Below are 24464 nucleotides of genomic sequence, written 5' to 3'. Positions count from 1 at the left end.
CAACAAGCAGCTAATTTTATAAACTTTACTTTTTTGGATTTAAAAACTTAAACATCCAGGGGCGTGGCCTGGTTATGGGGCTGTGAAGATGTACATCTCCTTGGCTCCTCGGCTGCCCTAGCTACCAGCTGACTTACCACACAATATTCAGCCCCAACACTGGATTATGAGCACCAGCAGAAGGAGGAACGACAAGAAGCATCTTACCCAGGTCACTCTTGCTCCATCTGGCGGTATTCAGCGCTTCTTTGGCGGGAAAGGTGCAGCTCCTGCTCCCAGGCCTGCAGAGAAGATGGCCGCCGACACCCTCAGCTACACAGCAGCGGTGGCGCGAGATGAAGTGACTGCGGACGTTTCAAGGGAACGGGCCTCTCTCCTCACCCACACTGATTCACCTGCAGCACGGGGCCCGGGAATCGTCACTAGAGGATCCATCCGACTGGGACTGCTCCAGGAGCATGTAGGGAAAGCGGGCTCACTTGGTGCTGGAACTCCTGCTCCTAATCTGCATGGTAGGAATCACGCAGGGGAATGCCTCATCCTCCATCCTCCATCATAGTGGGGGGGAGTGGATGGGCTCCCTGAGGCTCCTTATATAACAACCCCTGCAGCTTCTGAGCCACATAGCATACCACCAGGCTCCCAGACTGAGCCCCTTCCCCCAACATCACCATGGAGCCCCCCTGACCATGGGGCTAGCCCCATGGGCCCACCTTGCTCCACATATGAGACCCTTATGGCAGATCAGCCTTCCTTTGGGGATGCCTCATACAAATCCAGCATGACGGGGGGTTCGTACTGCTGTGGTGACCCAGCAGCTTCACCACTCCTGGCCACGCCAGACACAGGGGTCCTGGCAGAGTTGAGGGAGCTGCGGACCCGAATCAGCGCCATACCATCCAGAGAAGATATGGAAGCCTATATAGCCAGACTGGAGAACACATACAAAACAGAGCTATCATCCCTCCGCTCTAATGTCCAGACAATTAAATCACAAGTTCATGTTCATGAAAACAAACTTCAGTCTATGGATACCAAACTCCGGTCCCAACAAGTTGTATTAGAGACTCATTCTCAACAAATACACTATCCAATTGAAGCTATGGATGATGCAGAAAACCGAGGCCGCCGGAACAATCTCAGGGTACGGGGCCTGCCAGAAGAGATCAATTCTAAAGACCTCCCTAATGTTCTCCAACGCATCTTTAATAAAATATTGGGGGTACCCCTGGACAGGAAGATGGAGTTAGATAGAGCTCATAGGGCCCTGGACCCCCGACCCCTAAACTCTGACCGCCCGCGTGATGTAATAGGCCACATCCACCACTACTTACAAAAAGAGGCGATCCTGCTGAAACTAAGAGAGGGAACGCCTGCATCCTACAAGAAGACCATGCTTCAAATTATGCCAGATCTCTCTCGTCTCACACTACAGAGAAGAAGGGTGCTGAAACTGTTGTTGGACCTTTTCAGATCCCGCAATATCCTATATGCTGGGGATTTCCATTCCGCCTACAAGTGAGACACGGGGGTCATTTGTACACGGTCCATTCGCCTCAGGACATTGGGTCCCTCACTGAGGCCCTTCACCTTCCCAGGGTCGAGATTCTGGCTTGGCCCTCCATCCCAATGGGGCCTATGCAAAGCCTACCGCCGCGCTTTCCGGAGGGTGGCAGATGTGAGAGAAGATTCCGGAAGGAGGGCTCCTCTCCTCCCGAAAGAGATGGAAGAATGAAGGGACCAGTCATTCACGGCAATAATAATGGGACTTAATCTGGAGTTGCGTTAAGTCCTGGGGGGCTCTGGGGTAAGACATTATGTTCATATGATATACAAATTTGTGCATAGTCTTTTCATACGGGTCTTGTATCTTCCCCCTCTCTTCCCCCCCTCCCTTCCCTACAACTACCCTCCATTCCCCACACTCCCCTACCCCTCACAAGCATCTATCTCTATCTTTACCCTCTTCACTTTCCCTCACCCCCTCTCTCCTGTGTACGTATGTATATGTGTATGTATATGTATATATGTATGTGTATGTATATGTATGTATATATATAGATGTATATGTTAAACTTTTTTTTTTCCTTCTTCTCTTCCCCCTCCCTCTCTCCTCCCCTCCTTATCCTTCTCCATTTGTCCCCATTACTTCCTGAGATGTTATCCTTCCTTCATATCCATAGAGCGTTAAATATTTTGATAAGACTTGTTTAAAGTTGTTTAAAAAGAGTTTTTGCTTGGTTAAGATATTACAGACATTGATGTTTTAAATTTCGGGGCTGTTTATCCCTTTCTGGGATAATCCTTTTTCTTGACTGGGGCAGCTCGGGGAGCCTCCCCGTGAAAAGCTCACCTCCAACTTGGGAGTACGCGTCTCCTTGTGAGAGGCGGCCTAATTAATTTTCCCACTTGAAAAACTTGGACTTTAGGTGGATCACCTTTTTTTCCTACATTTACAACCTCACTTAGTTTCTTTTTCTCTCTTTCTCTCCCTCCCTTTTCTATTTTCTTTTCTCCTTCTCTTCTTTTTCTTTTCTCCTCTCATTATCTCCTGGCTATCTAACTTTCCTTATCATCCCCCCCTCTTTGCTAGCATTCCACTAGGTTAGCAGACAATGGCTCAGGTTAACATCGGCTCTCTTAACATGCGGGGCTTCAATACCCCTCAAAAAAAGTCACAGATTCTTGAAGAAATGCACAAGAAAAATATTCACATCTTGTTGCTGCAGGAGACCCACTTTAAGGTGGGACATCTCCCTACATTAAGAGACAGAAATTTTATCTCATGGTTCCACAGTCCTAACCCGGACACTAGATCTAGGGGGGTCTCCATTGCCTTACACAAATCTCTGATACACTCGGTTCTGGACATGAGAGCAGATCCGGAGGGCAGATATATCTTCCTGAAGATCAGCGTCGGCTCCACCATATATACCATAGCGAATTGGTACCTGCCCAACAAAAATCCGTCCTTGACTTGTTCTAACTTCCTGAATCTTCTTGCAGACTTCTCAGAGGGAGTCCTGGTTGCAGGGGGAGACTTTAATCTTACCCTCAATCCGAGACTTGACATATCTTCAGGACGTCACTTTATGTGCCTAAAGCGAATTAAAGCTCTAAAACGAAATCTCCAACAGCTACAGCTAGTAGATGTCTGGCGGGTCCTTCATCCAACACTCAGGGACTATTCCTACTACTCCCCATCACACTCCTCATACAGTCGCATTGATATGCTCCTGATTAGCCAATTCGCACTTACTTGGCAGGCTCAGGTCTCTATTGGTCAAATGTCTTGGTCCGACCATGCTCCGTTTTTTGTTCACCTCACTCCACCAAGTAGTTGCCAGCGCCCTTGGGCGTGGCGTCTCAATGATAATCTACTCAGAGACTCCTCATGCTGCACAGAAATTAAGGACACAATTTCCGAATTTCTAGAGATTCACGCCTTAGACCAGACTTCCCTACCAGTCCAGTGGGAGGCTCTTAAATGCGTCCTCAGAGGGCTCCTAATCAAACACGGGTCTAGGCTTAAAAGGGAGAGAGAGTCCTTAATCACCTCACTGCTACAACATATAGAAGAATTAGACCACGCCCACAAGCAATCTTTGTCCCCTTCAACCTATGCAGATCTGGCGAGATCCAGGGAGGAACTCAGGAATCTTTTGGATCAAAAATACCACAGAAAAAAACTCAGACTTAGGCGATATCTCTATGAGCACTCAGACAAATGTGGACGGGCTCTAGCTAGATACTTACACCCAAGAAATGCACTGAATCAAGTCCCCAGAATTAGAAATAACTCTGGTGGCTTTCTCCAGGACCCAATCAAAATAACAGAAGCCTTTTGTGTCTTTTACCAAGACCTATATGACATCAAAGTCCAGTTCAGCGACATGCCCCCCCGACTCCCTGAGTAGGAAAATTAATGACTATATCCACCAGAACACTCTTCCAACCATCCCCTCGGACTCTGTAGAAACCCTAGACTCTGACTTCTCTGAAGATGACATTGCATCGATTATTAACAAATCCCTCGTAGGTAAAAGTCCGGGCCCTGATGGTTTCCCGTCCACATTCTATAAAACTTTTGGGACCCAGCTGGACCCCTTTCTAACGAAGGTATTTAACAGAGTATCTGAAGATTCCCCCTTTGTGACAAAGTCCCTAAAGGCGCACATACTGTAAGTTGCATACCGAAACCAGGTAAAGACCACTCAGAAGTGTCCAACTACCGCCCCATCTCCTTGATCAATGTGGATGTAAAACTCTTCTCTAAGGCCTTAGCTAACAGGTTGGCTCCTTTGCTTCCAAGTGTAATCCACACGGACCAAGCAGGCTTTGTGGCGGGCGGAGAGGCTAGAGACAACACCAACAAGACTTTTTTTTTGCTGGCTCGGGAGAAGGCCAAGGCTCATCCTATGTGTCTACTATCCAGCGACGCTGAGAAGGCCTTCGACCGGGTTAGCTGGAACTTCATGTTGACTTCTCTACGCCAGGTTGGGCTGGGGAACCAGTTTATTGAGAGAGTCTTGGCCTTATATAGGGCTCCAACGGCTAAGGTCAGGGTTAATGGGTTCCTCTCCCAGGGCAGGGTTGCTCCCTCTCTCCTCTCATCTATGTCCTAATAATGGAACACCTAGCAACGGCCATTAGAAATAACACAAACATTCATGGGATTCCTAGTGGAGAAGGGCAATGTAAGACAACATTATTCGCGGATGATGTCCTTCTTTAGGTTTCCCAATCCCGTATTTCCTTCCTCTCACTAATTAGAGAGTTCAAGAAATTCGATCATCTCAGTAATTTTAAAATAAACTGCACCAAAATGGAAGCTCTCAATATCAATCTACCCACTAGAGAAGTAACTCCCTTGAAAGATAACTTCCCCTTCAAATGGCAGGCCTCGGCACTGACCTACTTAGATGTTGTGGTTCCAGCTGATAGATCCAAACTATTTCAACTCAACTATCTTCCTCTCTTAGACAAGACCTTTAAAGATTTAAAAAGTTATGACCAAAAGAAACTCTCTTGGTTCGGGCGAATCAATGTTTTAAAAATGGATATTCTCCCACGCTTCCTATACTTATTCCAGACAATCTCAATAATTCCTCCAAACGTTTTTTCTCCAAACTTCAGTCGGCTCTTAATAAATTTGTATGGGGGGGTGGCAGACCCAGAATTGGAATTAACACACTTTACAGAGCTAAGGAAGATGGAGGAGTGGGAATGCCTAATTTCAAATTATACCATGGAGCAGCAGTCTTAACGCGCCTAATAGATTGGCAGTTCCATAGCCCATCCAAACAATGGGTAAGCTTGGAGCAGGAGTGCTCAGAGATTCCATTGAGGTTCCTTCCCTGGATCGGACCAGACTGCAGGGGGTTTATAAAGTCGAAAGCATAACTTATGAGGGTGGCTGTTACGGTTGCTGCGAGCACTGGAGACTATGTCCAGATTTCTTGCTACTGCACATGTGCGAGCGCTGGAGACTAAAGCGGGCTTTACACACTGCGATATCGCCTGAATTTTGTCGTTGGGGTCACGGTTTTGGTGACGCACTTCCGCAATCGTTAGCGATATAGCTTTGTGTAACAGCGTTCAGCGATGTAAAATCGTCGCAAAAGCGTGATTTATCGCTAATCGGCTACACGGGTCCTAATTCCCAAAAATCGTTACTTCAGCAGTAACGAGGTTGTTCCTCGTTCCTGCGGCATCACACATCGCTGCGTGTGACGCCGCAGGAGCGAGGAACGTCTCCCTACCTGCCTCCCGGCCGCTATGCGGAAGGAAGGAGGTGGGCGGGATGTTACGTCCCGCTCATCTCCGCCCCTCCGCTGCGATTGGGCGGCGGTTCAGTGACGTCGCTGTGACGCCGCACGGACCGCCCCCTTAGAAAGGAGGCGGTTCGCCGGTCACAGCGACGTCGCCGGACAGGTAAGTATGTGTGACGGCTCTGGGCGATGTTGTGCGGCACGGGCAGCGATATGCCCATGTCGCGCAACAGATGGGGGCGGGTACGCACACTAGCGATATCGGGACCGATATCGCAGTGTGTAAAGTAGCCTTAAGTCCAGATTTCTTGCTACTGCACATGTGCGAGCGCTGGAGACTAAGTCCAGATTTCTTGCTACTGCACATGTGCGAGCGCCGGAGACTAAGTCCAATCTTGGAGCCATTGCACATGTGCGGGTGACATCATCGCTGACACGGGTTTACATGTCTCTGACACCTTCTATGCCGATTGGTCGCTGGTCATGTGCTTGTGACGTCTTGCTCGGTGATAGGCCAGCATGATGTCACTCCTGTCGTTCTGGCAGCGGATTGGCTCTGGTGTCCTCCATCTTGGATGAGGCACAGAGTCTATATAAGACCCTGACACACGCCGCATGGTGCTCAGTCCTCTTGGTTCATGCATATGAGTAGACGCTCTGTGCGCGTTCCTCTAGGCATTCCTCTGTCTATGCTAGGTGAGCGCTACCGGCAGGGTAGCGTTCTTATACCTTACAGCTTCGGCTGCTGTCCGTATCCTTACCTCTTAGGGGAGCGGACATAGGCAGGTGCCTGAGGCACATGGTCTGGCTGGGCCTTGTGATTCTACTCGTAGGTGGACGTTGCCGCTAGGGTAACGTTCCTTATACTGCGTCTGGCAGTTGTTCGTATCCTCGCACACTAGGGGAGCGAACAGAGGTAGGAGCTTTGTGCGGCTTACGCTGCTGTTCGTCTCTTTTGCACCACTAGAAGAGCGGACCTAGGCAGGTGCCATATCTAGTGGTTTGTGTCCTCGCACACTAGTGGAGCGAACGCAGGTAGGAGCTTTGTGCGGCTTATGCTGCTGTTCGTCTCTTTTGCACCACTAGAAGAGCGGACCTAGGTAGGTGCCATTTCGCACACATTGCCTTTGTCTCTGTGATTATTAACAGAGATCATTCCACACACCCTCCAAGTAAGGGAGGAATTGCTTTACTTACTTATTATATCCTTCTGTGAGTTAACAGAGGTATTGCACTCTGCCATAGTCTGCAGCAAAGTCTTTGCACGGTGGACCCTGACTGTCTGATACTCCTTTCGGTTATTATCAGACAGCCCCCCGTAACATTAGGACTGAGCCTAGGGTCTGGCAGTTATGGCAGAATATCAGCAGTTACACCGTTACATACAAGTACTTGAGTCACGGCTCAAGAGTATAGAGGATAAACCTCAGACCATGGTGACATCTGCACATGATCCTCGACTTGCTCTGCCAAACAGATATTCTGGCGATGCCAGATCCTGTCGTGGTTTCATTAGTCAGTGTCAGATACACCTAGAGGTCAACTCTTCTCGCTTCTCTACGGAGAGGTCCAGAGTAGGCTTTATCATCTCCTTACTTCAGGACAAAGCCTTAGAATGGGCGACTCCCCTATGGGAGCGCTCTGATGTGGTTACTCTGAGACATCAAGACTTTCTTGATGCTCTTAAGGCGGTATTCATGGGTCCGCAGGTTACCCATGATGCGGCCCTGAGACTGTTAGATCTATCTCAGGGTTCGTTATCCACTAGTTCTTATGCCATTGCTTTTAGAACTCTGGTGGCAGAACTAGATTGGCCAGAGAAGGTGTTGATTCCTATCTTCTGGAGAGGGTTGGCAGGCTATGTCAAGGATGCTCTTGCTACTCGTGAGGTCCCTGCTTCTCTGGAGGACTTGATCACAGTAGCAACGAGGATCGATGTACGCCATAAGGAACGTAGACTCGAGGTCTCTTCCTCACGCCCTAAGCATCGGGCTATTCCAGTTGTTGAGGGTCCACTACCATCTTCCTCAGCATCTGAAACATCTCCCACTCCTATGGAGTTAGGTCATACGTTCTCCAGACTACGCAAGTCTGGTCCTCCTATATGTTACGTATGTCGTCAGGCTGGGCACTATGCCAACAAGTGTCCTAGTCGTCGGGGAAACTCCCTGGCCTAGTAACCATTAGAGGGGGGTTACTAGAGACGTCTTCTGCACCCTCTAAGTGTTGTATCCCAGGTCAGCTCTCGTTATCTGAGAATACATGGCCTATTATGGCTTTTGTGGATTCCGGAGCTGACGGGATTTTTGTGTCCTCAGGATTTGTAAAGGGACACAATATTCCCTCTATCATGTTAGAGGCGCCTATTCCTGTCCGTGTTGTTAATGGAACTATGTTGTCTGACTCCATTACATTGAGGACAGTTCCCTTGCGCCTTTCCCTGTCTCAGGGTCACATAGAGGAGATTTCTTTTCTTGTTTTGCCTGAGGGTATAGACGACGTCCTTCTGGGTCTTCCATGGCTTCGGACTCATGCTCCTCACATTGACTGGGAGTCTGACAGCATTATTAGTTGGGGTTCGAAATGTCAGTCCCGATGTCTTCCCTTACCACCTAAGGTCGTTGCGGTTGCATCAACTGATCTCTCTCCCATACCTACACCCTATTTGGATTTCGCTGACGTGTTCTCCAAACAGGGTGCTGAGGTTCTTCCACCCCATAGGCCGTATGACTGTGCCATAGACCTTATCCCAGGTTCGGTTCCACCTAAAGGCAGGGTTTACCCCCTGTCGATACCTGAGTCGGAGGCCATGTCGACCTATATAAGAGAGAGTTTAGAGAAGGGGTTCATTCGTAAGTCTGTCTCTCCCGCGGGAGCTGGGTTTTTCTTTGTTCGGAAGAAAGAGGGTGATTTGCGTCCCTGCATAGATTACAGGGGTCTCAACGCAATCACAATAAAGAACAAATACCCATTACCTTTAATTTCGGAGCTCTTTGACAGACTGAGAGGAGCTCAAGTTTTTACGAAGTTGGATCTGCGGGGTGCGTATAACTTGGTACGAATTCGAAAGGGTGACGAATGGAAGACCGCTTTTAACACCCGAGACGGTCACTATGAATACCTCGTCATGCCTTTTGGGTTATGTAATGCACCCGCAGTATTTCAGGACTTCGTAAACGATGTGTTCAGGGATTTACTGTTATCCTCAGTAGTGGTGTATCTGGACGACATCCTGATTTTTTCTCCTGATCTGGAGACTCATCGTCAGGATGTCGTTCGTGTCCTTTCCCGTTTAAGGGAGCACTCATTGTTTGCTAAACTCGAGAAATGTGTATTCGAGCAGTCCTCATTGCCTTTTTTGGGTTACATTATCTCACAAGAGGGTCTGGCTATGGATCCTGCGAAGCTCTCTGCTGTCCTGCAATGGTCCGAACCTCATTCCTTGAAGGCGGTGCAACGCTTCTTAGGATTCATAAATTATTACAGGCAGTTCATACCCCATTTTTCTACTTTGGTGGCCCCTTTGGTGGCCTTGACTAAGAAAGGTGCTAATCCCAAAGCCTGGTCTACTGAGACATCTCAGGCTTTTGAGGCAGTAAAAAGACACTTTTCAACTGCTCCCGTTCTTCAAAGACCCGATGAGAATAAGCCCTTCCTCTTAGAGGTTGATGCCTCTTCAGTGGGTGCTGGTGCGGTCTTGTATCAAAAGAACGGTGCAGGTAGAAAAAGGCCGTGTTTCTTCTTTGCTAAAACCTTTTCACCGGCAGAGAGAAACTATACCATTGGGGATAGGGAACTGCTCGCCTTGAGATTAGCCTTGGAGGAGTGGCGTCACTTGCTGGAAGGAGCGAAACATCCTTTCCAGGTCTATACAGACCATAAGAATCTGACGTACTTACAAACCGCTCAGCGTCTGAATCCTCGCCAAGCCCGCTGGTCCTTGTTTTTCTCCCGCTTTCACTTCTCCATCAACTATCTGTCTGGGAGTAAGAATAACAAGGCAGACGCCCTGTCTCGCTCTATGGTTTCTACCCAGGAAGAAATTGACGAACCTCGTCTTATCCTTCCCTCCAGGGTTTTTCATACGCTCTCCCCTGTGACGTTAGACCAAATCCCACCGGGCAAGACCTTTGTTCCGCCTGATCGACAGAATGATATACTGTCATGGGCCCACACCTCAAAGGTGGGTGGGCATTTTGGTATTAGGCGGACACGAGAGTTACTGGAGAGGTGGTATTGGTGGCCACACTTAGCCAGCCACGTCAAGAGATATGTCGGTTCCTGCTACTCGTGTGCTCGCAACCGTCCATTACGGCAGAGACCGGCTGGGCTCTTGCATCCTTTACCAGTGCCAGATAGACCATGGGAGGTGGTAGGCATGGACTTTGTGGGTGATCTTCCATGTTCACAGGGACATAGATTTGTGTGGGTCATTACGGACCATTTCTCCCGGATGGTTCATCTCGTACCGTTATCGAGAATCCCATCTTCCAGGGTACTAGCCAAACTATTCCTCAAGCATGTCTTTAGGCTTCACGGGATGCCAGATCGTATCATTTGTGATAGAGGCCCGCAATTTACTTCCTGGGTCCTTATGAGGTTCTTCGACAGGTAAATCCTGTAGTCTATCAATTGAAGTTACCTGTCCATCTTAGGATTCATGACAAATTCCATGTCTCACTGCTAAAGCCGGCTATTTTACCTCACGCTCGTGAAGTGCACTCTCCTGCCTCTGATTCCTCTCGCTCTAGCTATGAGGTACGAGCCATAGTTGGTTCTAAGATGGTTAGAGGGCGCAGGTTCTTCTTGATAGATTGGGAGGGCTATGGCCCGGAACATCGCTCTTGGGAGCCTGAGGAGGCTGTCCATGCTCCCGACTTAGTTGCCGATTACCTGCGTCGCCGGGAGGGGGGCCCTTGAGGGGGAGGTACTGTTACGGTTGCTGCGAGCACTGGAGACTATGTCCAGATTTCTTGCTACTGCACATGTGCGAGCGCTGGAGACTAAGTCCAGATTTCTTGCTACTGCACATGTGCGAGCGCTGGAGACTAAGTCCAGATTTCTTGCTACTGCACATGTGCGAGCGCCGGAGACTAAGTCCAATCTTGGAGCCATTGCACATGTGCGGGTGACATCATCGCTGACACGAGGTCACATGTCTCTGACACCTTCTATGCCGATTGGTCGCTGGTCATGTGCTTGTGACGTCTTGCTCGGTGATAGGCCAGCATGATGTCACTCCTGTCGTTCTGGCAGCGGATTGGCTCTGGTGTCCTCCATCTTGGATGAGGCACAGAGTCTATATAAGACCCTGACACACGCCGCATGGTGCTCAGTCCTCTTGGTTCATGCATATGAGTAGACGCTCTGTGCGCATTCCTCTAGGCATTCCTCTGTCTATGCTAGGTGAGCGCTACCGGCAGGGTAGCGTTCTTATACCTTACAGCTTCGGCTGCTGTCCGTATCCTTACCTCTTAGGGGAGCGGACATAGGCAGGTGCCTGAGGCACATGGTCTGGCTGGGCCTTGTGATTCTACTCGTAGGTGGACGTTGCCGCTAGGGTAACGTTCCTTATACTGCGTCTGGCAGTTGTTCGTATCCTCGCACACTAGGGGAGCGAACAGAGGTAGGAGCTTTGTGCGGCTTACGCTGCTGTTCGTCTCTTTTGCACCACTAGAAGAGCGGACCTAGGCAGGTGCCATATCTAGTGGTTCGTGTCCTCGCACACTAGTGGAGCGAACGCAGGTAGGAGCTTTGTGCGGCTTATGCTGCTGTTCGTCTCTTTTGCACCACTAGAAGAGCGGACCTAGGTAGGTGCCATTTCGCACACATTGCCTTTGTCTCTGTGATTATTAACAGAGATCATTCCACACACCCTCCAAGTAAGGGAGGAATTGCTTTACTTACTTATTATATCCTTCTGTGAGTTAACAGAGGTATTGCACTCTGCCATAGTCTGCAGCAAAGTCTTTGCACGGTGGACCCTGACTGTCTGATACTCCTTTCGGTTATTATCAGACAGCCCCCCGTAACAGTGGCCTTAAGGTTCTGGGACTCGGGAAGGGGGGTCATGTCACGGGGTCGGGGCCCCATCTCATCCTTGTTCGCTAAACCGGATTTTCCCCTGGGTATGAAAGTTGAGAAATATCTCGGTTGGAGGAAGAGTCAAGATGCCCGATTTTTTGATATAATTAAGGGCTCAGAGCTCACTCCTCTCTCTGACCTGACTACCCTGGAGCAAAGAACCCTTTCCACATGGCTAGAATATCTCTAACTTCAATCCTTTATAAAAGATCAGTACAGAAACAAGGCCTGCTCATCTATGCCCCCGCCATTTGAAAAACTTTTTTTCCATCAAGATCCTCCTGGACATACCCTCTCGCTAATTTATAAACTCATTACCTAAAGGAGTAACAGCCAGGGGCTTCATTAACTTGAGAAGTGGCAAAAAGATTTAAGCTTGACTATCTTAGAGGAGGATTGGAGAAAAGCTTTAATATTTACTCACAAATTTTCTATTGCCTGTACCTCGCAGGAAAAAAACTACAAAATCCTATCGCGGTGGTACCGATGCCCAGACACCCTTCATTCCATTTTCCCGCCTGTATCAGATGGATGTTGGCGTTGTGGTAAAGAGAGGGGCACTATGCTACATATATGGTGGAGCGGCGAAGCTATCAGGAAATTTTGGTTCTCGGTCTTCTCAGTATACAACAAGATAAGTGGCGACAATTTAACTGCAACCACAGAGGTTGCCCTATTGTCGATCCTACTCGGATCCATCAAAGCACAGAAATCGAACCTACTTCGCCTCTGCCTTGCAGTAGCGCGAACTCTGATACCTAGGCACTGGAGATCCCCGGGAGTCCCGAGAATGACACACTGGTTCAAAGAGATGACTAACATCTGTAAAATGGAAGATCTGACCGCAGAACTAAATGGCTCATCGGAAAAATTTGTTCGAGTTTGGGGCCCTTGGATGTTGTTCTTGGACTCCCCCTCCTTCAGGTCTTTATTTGAGACTGTGACTTAACACCCGCTTGCTCGATGGGAGAGGAGGAATAAAAACCAATCCTAGGCTGGACCCCTTGTATGCTCCCCTGTGCTGGTGTTGGAACTAGTACCGAGCAATCTTTTTTTGGAACTCCCTGATCCTTTTCTTTTCCCTATTTCTTTACTCTCTCCACTCCTTTTCCTCTCTTTCTCTTCTCTTTAGATAGCCGCCTCTCTATCTCTCTCTCTAGGCTCCTTATCCTATCTCTTCTTTTGGCTTCTTTAAAGGCCCCGTCACACTAAGCAACATCGCTAGCAACATCGCTGCTAACGAACAACTTTTGGGACGTAGCAGCGATGTTGCTAGTGATGTCGCTGTGTGTGACATCCAGCAACAACCTGGCCCCTGCTGTGAGGTCGTTGGTTGTTGCTGAATGTCCTGGGCCATTTTTTAGTTGTTGCTGTCCCGCTGTGAAGCACAGATCGCTGTGTGTGACAGCGAGAGAGCAACAACTAAATGTGCAGGCAGCAGGAGCCGGCTTCTGCGGAGGCTGGTAACCACAGTAAACATCGGGTAACCAAGAAGCCCTGTCCTTGGTTACCCGATATTTACCTTTGTTACCAGCCTCCGCCGCTCTCACTGTCAGTGCCGGCTCCTGCTCTGTGCACATGTAGCTGCAGGACACATCGGGTAATTAACTCACCAGCAACTCGTGTAGCGACGCTCCAGCGATCCCTGCCAGGTCAGGTTGCTGGTGGGATCGTTGGAGCGTCGCAATGTGACATCTCACCAGCAACCTCCTAGCAACTTACCAGCGATCCCTATCGTTGTTGGGATTGCTGGTAAGTTGCTTAGTGTGACTGGACCTTTAGACCATACGATTCAATTAAGTCACAGTTGATTTATTTTGTTCTTGTAGAGACCTATTACCTTTTCCAGGGAATCATTCACTATATGTGGTCTCACTAACTTTGTACTTGGTTTTTGGATGTAACCATATAATTGATTTAAGGTGATATCAGTCGATCATTCATACTGTTATTTATCTTCTGTATGTTCTTGAAAAAATTTTAACAAAAAGAGATTAAACATAAAAACTTAAACATCCGAGCTGACTACTAATGGTATGCAGATAATCAGCCTGATAGTGCCAGTATAGCACTGGCTTTAGCTTATATATGAAAATCCTGATGATTGGTTCCCTTTAAAAGTAGATTTCTATTTCTCAAGCCATAAAATGAGCCGTTCACAAATTGTTTTGTTGAACTTGACACACAATGTAATAATGACTGCAGAGTGGAATAAAATATTTTTAACAAGTTATTTTCACTTCTTGGTATAAGTATTAGCAATCAAAGTATTTGTCACATAATGAGTTAACTTTTGTTAAGTCCAAATTTTTTTTTCAGCTAGTTTTCACTGGGGTGTGTACCTCTTCCCCCTGCATGATGCTGACCATAGGAAAGGAAAACATGACCTCACCATACCTTAGAACATTTTTCTCAGTGTCTGGCATAATCACACTTATGTCTGTTGTGCTCAAGCAACTTGGACTCGCTCTGTAGTGAGATTAGGCTGAGTGTCTTTATATCTCACACAGGAGCAGTAATCTAGTTTGGACTACTCCTGAGTGAGATGTAATAACACCCTACTCTGATCTCACTGCAGATCTATAACATGTTGAGCACAACAGAACAGAAGTGTGATTACTGACACATATGGATGGTGCTCGCCCGAGCATCTCAGTACTCGGTATACTCGGCGGGCTCCGAGTACTGTCGAGATGCTTGGGCATATGCTCGGCTCCCCCTCCCTGCATGTTGGCGCTCTTTACAGAGTAAGCCCACATGCAGGGATTGACTGCCACACACTGTAATGCCAAAGCCATGTTGATTGTGGCATTACAGTGATTGGCTGGCCGCACAGCGTCATCAGTTCATCAGTCGGCGCTGTGCTCGACTCTGATCCACAGTCAGCTAGTGTAGGGGGAGGTGCTGCTGAGCTAGGGACAGATTTACTGTGTGTCTTAGGTAGTGTAGGTACTAGGTGATGTGACGTCACTGCTGCCACCGTTGCCATAGTAACCTAACGAGCGGGCTATTATAGCAACGATGATCTCCGATCACCTGATTACTGGTGCTGCTATTCACCGCCTCCTACAGGAGCCGCAGGAGTTAACTTCCTGTTTACCAGCGTCGCTATTCACTGGTGACCAGGACCGTGGAGGGGTGAGAGGGAGTAATAAAGATGGAGTCCCTAAGTGTGTCTGTGTATTTATTTTTAATAAAGTATTTTTTCTCCCTGTGGTGTCTTTTTTTAACTCTTTATTGGAGATTCTTAATGGTCGGTCAAACTTGTGTGTCGCCCAGGTAATGGGGTACTCGGTCCCGGGCAGTTATCAAAAGGAGAGTAAGCTCTCAATTCCAGCTCACCAGTATATTTGAAGTCCAAAGATGGTGCATGGAAGGTGGATCACGGCCATGACACTAGGATAAACAAAAAAACAAAGATCCAGCACAACATCCAATGGATAAAAATCTTCTTTTTGCTTTATTAATCCATAATAAAAATTGGGTTTAAAATAGAGACAAGGGACGCATTTCGGAATATGCTTCCTTATTCACAATCCTATACAGGCTAACATAAAACTGTTCCTTATACAGGAAAGGGTGAATACGACAGATCAGGAAATGACATCATATGTTAATGAACCACAAAAATATATATATATATATTCATTGTGGAAATCGTAACAGAAACAGCGGACAATTCAATACAAATATAATAAATCATTTTTCAAAATCATACCCATTGGATATCTTGTGTGCATATAATAAATCCATTTAGCCTCTGGATAACGTAATAACTTCTTTATATCACCACCCCTTTTGGGAAGATAAACCCTTTCGATAGCATTAACTTTCAAACTACTACAACTCCCATGATGTTCCTTCAAAAAATGCTGAGAGGCCCCTGACAAACTTCTTGTTGTAGTATTTGCGGCATCATATATATGTTCTGATACATGGCGAACGAACTCGAGCTTTTTGCTAAAAGATCGACAGTTCGAGTTACGCTCGAGAACGGTTCAATCACTAAAAGCAGGGCTTTTTACAGCTACAGTGTGCAGGGAGCAATCACTGGCAGCCTGCGGTAAGCTGGTAACCAATGTAAATATCGGGTATCCAAGCAAAGCGCTTAGGTTAGTAACCCGATATTTACCCTGGTTATGTGTGCCCGCTCGGCTCAGCCTCCTCCTGCACTCGGCATGTACACTCATACACACACACTCAAACTCACCTGTCTCCAGCCATGCAGTCCTCGGCACTGACGTCCTCAGCGCTACATGGCCCTGCTAGGCTCCACTCACCTCGCACTCTGCCGCCTGCACACATGGCCCGCTAGGCTCCACCCACTTTGCACTCCGCACACATTACCCTGCTTGGCTCCACCCACCTCACACTCTGCACACATTACCCCGCTAGGCTCCACCCACCTCGCACTCCGCACACATTACCCTGCTTGGCTCCACCCACTTCGCACTCCACACACACATTACCTCACTTGGCTCCACCCACCTCACACTGCGCACACATTACCCCGCTAGGTTCCACCCACCTCGCATTCTGCACACATTACCCCGCTAGGCTCCACCCACCTCGCACTCCGCACGCATTACCCTGCTTGGCTTCACCCACTTTGCACTCCGCACACATTACCCCGCTTGGCTCCACCCACTTCGCACTCCGCACACATTACCTCACTTGGCTCCACCCACCTCACACTCCACACACATTACCCTGCTCGGCTTACCTGCATTGATGAAGTCCCGCCCTCCCGACCTCAGCGCTGTCACTGTCCTCCATGGCCGCCGCTTGTCACATCTCCTCCTCTCGCTGCCGACCTGAGACTGTAACTAGCGGTGACATCACAGGCTCCTGTGATACTTGGCTGTGAAGGCGGCGGTCATTGAAGTCAGTGACAGCTCTGCTATCAGCAGTGCAGGAGATCATCACCGCAGGTAATGTACCTCGCTCCTGACAGCAGCACTTGTCATGCCCTGCAGTAACCTGGGCTGACCTATTGATGTTAGCTCAGGTCACTGCATTGCTCTCCCAGCCAATGGGAAACATTCTGTTCTTCATTGACTGGGACATTGACTATGGTATGGATCATCATGGGAACCCCTTGGATTACAGCAAACCTGAATTTGTTTTTCTTTCTAATAAATTGGTGAAAGAGGGAATAAATAAATAATAATAATAATAATAATGTGTTGAGGAGTGTTTTTTCAAATAAAAATGTGTTTGTCGTCTATTTTTTTTTATTACTGACTGGGTTGGTGATGTCGGGTATCTGATAGACGCCTGAAATCACGAACCCCAGGGCTTGATGCCAGGTGACGTTACACATCTGGTAGTAACCCTATATATTACCCCGTTTGCCACGGCACCATGGCACGGGATGAGCTGGGGCAAAGCACCAGGATTGGCGCATCTAATGGATGCACCACTTCTGGGGCGGCTGCAGCCTGCTATTTTTAGGCTGGGGAGAGTCCAATAACCATGGACCTCCCTAGTCTGAGAATATCAGACCCCAGCTGTCCGCTTTACCTTAGCTGGTGATCCAATTTTGGGGGGACACCCACGTGTTTTTTTTTTAATTATTTATTTAATTTAAAATAACAGCGTGGGGTGCCCTCAGTTTTGGATTACCAGCCAAGGTGAAGCTGCCAGCTGTGGTCTGCAGGCTACAGCTGTCTGCTTTACCCTAGCTGGCTATCAAAAATAGGAGGAACCCTACATCATTTTTTAGCCTAAATACAAGGCTAAGCACCCCTTAGTGCCACATGAAAGGTACCAAAGGGTGCAAAATTACAAAATGCAGGAGAGTGGGACATGATGTGTCTTTCTGCCATTATAATGACAGAAAAGGCTGATATGAAGTGTACAAGCACAAGAAAATCACCAGAGCGCTCTACGCTGTGAAAAGCAGTAGAAAATGGCACTGGATTGAACATGTGACCGCCTCATGTAGGTTGAAGCTATGGATCCTGGGTAAATTTATGTATTTTCCCTCCTTCAGTTTTTTGCAGTACGCAAAAATACCGGAAGGCACACGGATGACAAACGGATGACATATGGACCATATACAGAACGGAAACGGATGCCACACGGATGCACCCGTGAAAAAAACGGACCGTTTTTTCCGGACCGCAAAAACGGATCGGTCATGTGAATGTAGCCTTACTCTGATCTGCCGTTTATAAACAGCAGGCAGAAATAAGTGAATAGCGCCCCCCAGCGTCAGAAAATCTCCGGGGTTTCAGGGGGTAGCTGAGACCCTGGAGATCATGATTCAGGCTGTTTTTTCTGGTCCCCGCTCACGTGATCACTGGTATACACCGTATACTGATGATCACGTTACAGTAAATGACAGCGCTGGTAAAAAATTATTTATATCCCATCTGGCATGAACAAACATGTCAGATGGGAGATAAATCTCCTCCCCGGTCCCATGGTGTCACCAAAGTGTCCCTCCCGACCCCTCCTTGAAATCCAAGATGGCCGCGCGCACAGCAGCGCGCTGGCCACATTCACCCTACTCCTCTGATTTCTGTTGCATGTGCCATGACACATGCGACAGAAAACTCCTCCCCAGGCCCTGCCAGGTCACCCCCCCATAACCCCACCGGTGTTCCCCGGTGTCCCACGGTATCTGTGCAGCGTTGATCCCCCGCGGCCCTCTCCTTTACAATAGACGCTGCCGCATGCACAGAGCGGCTGTCAGATCAGCTTCCTGTGTTCAGACACAGTGAGTGATTTTGGGGGCTGTTCTAGATCGAACTAGAACTCGAGCTTTTTGCTAAAGCTCGATAGTTCTAGATACATTCGAGAACGGTTCTAGCAGCAAAAAGACAAGCTAATTACTAGCTGGCTTTCTGCCGTAATAGTGTAAGTTACTCTGTGACTCACACTATTATGAAATTTCAGCGTATAGTGTGCGGGAACAGCGCATTCAGATCACTGCTGTTTGGATAATGGCGATCGCCATTTTTTTTTTTTCCTCGTCTTCCTTCCCTAAGCGTGCGCGTGTAGTGGGGCGGGCCAGCATGTCAGCCAATCCCAGACACACACAGCTAAGTGGACTTTTAGCCAGAGAAGCAACGGCATGTGTGATAGGATATCCATGTCACATGTCCATGCATTATAAAAACGGACATTTTCCTCCAGCACGCCATTATCTGCCTTCTGCGTCCTTGGTGTCAGTCACTGCTGGCGTAGCTCCTGTCTCCGATACTGCTGTGTACGCTCTATACACAGCACTATACAGAATAGGGATAGAAGTTTCTATTAGTCCTTGTAAGGGCTAATACTGGCTGGGTCAGAGCCATAGGTGACAGTCAGGTCTGTGAAAACAGATTTTAACAGCTACACAAGATGACAGCGTCTGTGTAGCTAAGGTCAGGGATTTCCTCGCTGCATTTCCCCATTAGGAGGGATAGAAAGGGAGGCTTCCTTTCCTCTACCCAGACCCACAACCCTGCCACTGTACCCTCCTGCCCTTTGCACACTCAAACTCATTGTTACTAAGCCATTATACTAGCAAACACTGAGGAAACTTAGTGGCATCCTAAAAGTGGCTGTTGGACTTCCATTAGTGTCCCACTGGTGCAAACCTATGTGCAGCACCTCTGCATTGCACACTCAAACTCATTGTTACTAAGCCATTATACAAGCAAACACTGAGTAAACTTAGTGGCATCCTAAAAGTGGCTGTTGGACTTCCATTAGTGTCCCACTGGTGTAAATCTATGTGCAGCACCTCTGCATTGCACACTCAAACTCATTGTTACTAAGCCATTATACTAGCAAACACTGAGGAAACTTAGTGGCATCCTAAAAGTGGCTGTTGGACTTCATTAATGTCCCACTAGTGCAAAGATATTTGCAGCACCTCTGCATTGCACACTCAAACTCATTGTTACTAAGCCATTATACAAGCAAACACTGAGGAAACTTAGTGGCATCCTAAAAGTGGCTGTTGGACTTCCATTAGTGTCCCACTAGTGCAAACCTATGTGCAGCACATCTGCATTGCACACTCAGACTCATTGTTACTAAGCCATTATACTAGCAAACACTGAGTAAACTTAGTGGCATCCTAAAAGTGGCTGTTGGACTTCCATTAGTGTCCCACTGGTGCAAACCTATGTGCAGCACCTCTGCATTGCACACTCAAACTCATTGTTACTAAGCCATTATACTAGCAAACACTGAGGAAACTTAGTGGCATCCTAAAAGTGGCTGTTGGACTTCCATTAGTGTCCCACTGGTGCAAACCTATGTGCAGCACATCTGCATTGCACACTCAGACTCATTGTTACTAAGCCATTATACTAGCAAACACTGAGTAAACTTAGTGGCATCCTAAAAGTGGCTGTTAGACTTCCATTAGTGTCCCACTGGTGCAAACCTATGTGCAGCACCTCTGCATTGCACACTCAAACTCATTGTTACTAAGCCATTATACTAGCAAACACTCAGGAAACTTAGTGGCATCCTAAAAGTGGCTGTTGGACTTCCATTAGTGTCCCACTGGTGCAAACCTATGTGCAGCACCTCTGCATTGCACACTCAAGCTCATTGTTACAAAGCCATTATAATACCAAACACTGAGTAAACATAGTGGCATCCTAAAAGTGGCTGTTGCACTTCCATTAGTGTCACACTGGTGCAAAGCTATTTGCAGCACCACTGCATTGCACACTCAAACTCATAGTTACTAAGCCATTATACTAGCAAACTATGCTGCCAGTTTAAGGGCCGTAGTTGCATTGTCAGGGATAGTTATTGTTGTTTATTCTGCTGTTAATAAAGATAGACCACCGCTGCAATCTACACCACCTCTCAATTTTTACTACCACATTTTAAGTGCACAATCTTGTCGCAATCAAAATGAGTGGCAAAATGACAGATGCTGGTGGGAAGGGGAAGAGGCGTGTTGGAAAAGGAAAAAAAGGGTTTGTCCATGGGGAAGGTGGCAAAGCTCCATTAACATCTGCTGAAGATAGACCATCTTCCAGCAAAAGTAAGATGTCTACTACTTACCGTGGACAATCCGATGTGCTCCCTTTTTTACGGACACGAACAACTGGAACAAAGGTAGATGATGGCCAAAAAAAGAAAATGCTTGAATAAATCTCAAGTGGTCCAACAAGTGCCCTCTCCTCCACCTCAACTACAGCATCCAAAAAACACCAGTCCTCTGAGTTGTCATCCCAATCACACTTGCTTTCTCCCAGCTCTGAAGTCTCCATCCGCCCTGCACAGTATGGTGGAACTGAGATGGCTGAGTATGCAGAGCTGTTCAGTCACACTATAGCCTGGGAATCAGAGGTCTGCTCCCAAGCTACAGTGAGTACAGACCAGGAAATGATCTGCAGTGATGCCCAGAACCTTTGTGACTCAGATTCAGGCCGTGATGACCAAGTTTCTGAGCATAATGTTGACCCTTATTCACAAACTGAAACATCTGTTGTAATAGACTATGAGGAACATACTGATGACAATGAGACGCAGATACCAGATTGGGATGACAACTTAAATATTCGGTCAGGGCAAGAAGAGGCTCGGTCTGAGGGTGAGGGGAGTGCAAACACAACAATTGATGAGGAAGTTCTAGATCCCACCTACTGTCAACCCACAGTCAGGCCCTCGAGGAGGTCAACAGAGACGGTGGAGGAGGATGCAACTGACGACGAAGTTACCTTGCGCCTTCCTGGACAGAGTCGGAGTACTGGTAGCACGTCTACAACTGCATCCTCAGCCACCACTGTGCCTCTGAGCACTAGTCGGGGTGGATCAGCAGGTCGCATGCCCTCTAAGCCTTGCCTTGCCTGGTCCTTTTTTGACATAGCAAAAGATCCCCAAATTATGTGATCTGTAAAATTTGTCATGACTCTGTTAGTAGAGGGCAAAACCTCAGCAGTTTGACAACTTCTTCCATGAATCGTCACATGAATAAATATCATATGTCCTAGTGGGAAGCTCACCGTGCTGCAATGCGGACTAGCGGAGTGAACCATCCACCGCCTGCCCCTTCCAGTGCATCCGCGCGCTCTTCATCTTCTAGGACTGTGGGGACAGCTGTCACACCTGGTTTTCCACGCACAACTTCCACCACTGTAACCGCAACAGGCAGTTTGCTTGGTAGGTCGCCAGTTGGTTTGGAAGGGGAAACAAGTGCGTGTGTACAGCTCTCTCAGACATCGATAGCACCAACGTTGGATGAAGGCAACATCATGTCTACGCCTGCACTTTCCTCACAAACCTGCATTTTTCCAGGGACACCCTACTCAACACCATCTACACACAGCAGCCAGATCTCTGTCCCTCAGATGTGGACAAATAAAAGGCCATTTCCTGCGACCCATGACAAAGCTAAGAGGTTGACTTTATCCCTCTGTAAGCTCTTGGCTACCGAAATGCTGCCTTTCCACCTGGTGGACACACAGGATTTTAGAGACCTTATGTCTGTCGCTGTGCCCCAGTACCAGATGCCCAGTCGCCACTACTTCTCTAAGAAAGGTGTGCCCGCGCTACACCAGCATGTCGCACACAACATCAGCGCTTCCTTGAGAAACTCTGTGTGTGAACGGGTGCATTTCACCACCGATACTTGGACCAGTAAGCATGGACAGGGACGTTACATGTCGCTGACTGGGCATTGGGTAACTATGGTGATAGATGGTGAAGGGTCTGCTGCACAAGTCTTGCCGTCCCCACGACTTGTGTGTCAATCCTCTGTCTGTCGAAGTTCCGCCACTGTTTCTGTCTCCTCCACCTCATCTGGGTCCTCCACCTCCGCCCCAAGCCTGCCTGGTCAGGCCACCAGCGTTCTCACTGCGCAGAAGGAATCACGCACCCCTCATTACTATGCTGGCAGCAGAGCGCAACGGCATCAGGCGGTCTTTAGCTTGACATGTCTTGGAAATAGGAGTCACACAGCGGCTGAGTTGTGGGCAGCTCTGGAGACTGAGTTTAACAAATGGTTGTCTCCACTCAACCTGCAGCCTAGTAAGGCTGTGTGCGACAATGCTGCAAACCTGGGTGCGGCCCTTCGCCTGGGCAAGGTGACACACGTGCCTTGTATGGCTCACGTGTTGAACCTTGTTGTCCAGCAATTTTTAACACACTATCCCAGCCTAGATGGCCTTCTGACCAGGGCACGAAAACTGTCTGCTCACTTCCGCCGTTCAACCGCCGCAGCTGAGCGACTTGCATCGCTCCAGAAGTCTTTCGGCCTGCCGGTTCATCGCCTGAAATGCGATGTGGCGACACGCTGGAATTCGACTCTCAACATGTTACAGTGACTGTGGCAGCACCGCCGAGCCCTGGTGCAATACGTCATGACGTATAGCCTGGGCCAACGAGATGCAGAAGTGGGGCAGATCACCCTGATGGAGTGGTCTCAGATCAAGGACCTATGCACCCTTCTGCACAGTTTCGACATGGCGACGAATATGTTTAGCGCTGACAATGCCATTATCAGCATGACAATTCCAGTCATTTACATTCTGGAGCACACGCTAAACACTATTCGGAGTCAGGGTGTGGGACAACAGGAAGCGGAGGAACTACAGGAGGATTCATATGCGCAAAACACAACAACATCACCAAGGTCCAGACGTTCACCATCACCAACGCGGCAGGCATGGGACCATGGGGGACAGGGATCAACAAGGGCGCATGGTAGCATGTGAAATATTGAGGAAGGTGCAGGGGAACATGAAGAAATGGAGGACAAACTGTCCATGGACATGGAAGACTCAGCGGATGAGGGAGACCTTGGTCAAATTTCAGTTGAAAGAGGTTGGTGGGACATGTCAGAGGAAGAAAGAACGGTTAGCACCTCTATGCCAGAAACACAGCGTGGACTTGGTCCGCATGGCTGCGCAAGACACATGAGTGCCTTCTTGCTGCACTACCTCCAACATGACCCTCGTATTGTCAAAATTAGAAGTGATGATGACTACTGGCTTGCCACACTATTAGATCCCCGGTACAAGTCCAAATTTTGTGACATAATTCCAGCCATAGAAAGGGACGCACGTATGCAGGAGTATCAGCAGAAGCTGTTACTCGATCTTAGCTTGGCTTTTCCACCAAACAACCGTGCAGGTGCAGGGAGTGAATCTCCCAGTTGTAACTTGACAAACATGGGACGGTCTCGTCATCTTCAACAGTCTACCCGTACCAGTAGCACCGTATCTGGTGCTGGTAACAGCAATTTTATTGAATCTTTTCATAATTTTTTTAGACCATCCTTTGCAAGGCCACCAGAGACAACAAGTCTGACACATAGTCAACGGCTGGAGAGGATGATATAGGAGTATCTCCAAATGAACATCGATGCCATTATTTTGCAAATGGAGCCTTGCTCATTTTGGGCTTCAAATCTTGAAAAATGGCCAGAGCTCTCCACTTACGCCTTGGAGATCTTGTCGTGTCCAGCTGCCAGCGTTGTCTCTGAATGTGTCTTCAGTGCTGCTGGGTGTGTGCTGACAGATAAGCGCACGCGTCTGTCCAGTGACAATGTGGACAGACTAACGTTCATCAAAATGAACAAGTCATGGATCCACAAGGAATTTACTACCCCTGTGTCATCCTGGGGAGAGTAAATGCTTGTGTATTTTG

The 24464-nt window shown here is 48.1% G+C and overlaps 1 protein-coding gene across 1 annotated transcript in view; it reads right to left on the bottom strand.

The window, feature by feature from the left end:
- Positions 1–24464, bottom strand: part of LOC142289738 (uncharacterized) — an 834494-nt gene that overhangs the window by 449423 nt on the left and 360607 nt on the right. The gene's annotated exons all lie outside the window — the stretch shown is intronic.

Source organism: Anomaloglossus baeobatrachus, chromosome 2, assembly GCF_048569485.1.
Source record: "Anomaloglossus baeobatrachus isolate aAnoBae1 chromosome 2, aAnoBae1.hap1, whole genome shotgun sequence".
Classification (NCBI taxonomy): Eukaryota; Metazoa; Chordata; class Amphibia; order Anura; family Aromobatidae; genus Anomaloglossus; species Anomaloglossus baeobatrachus.
This window is presented reverse-complemented; position numbering and strand designations above follow the sequence as displayed.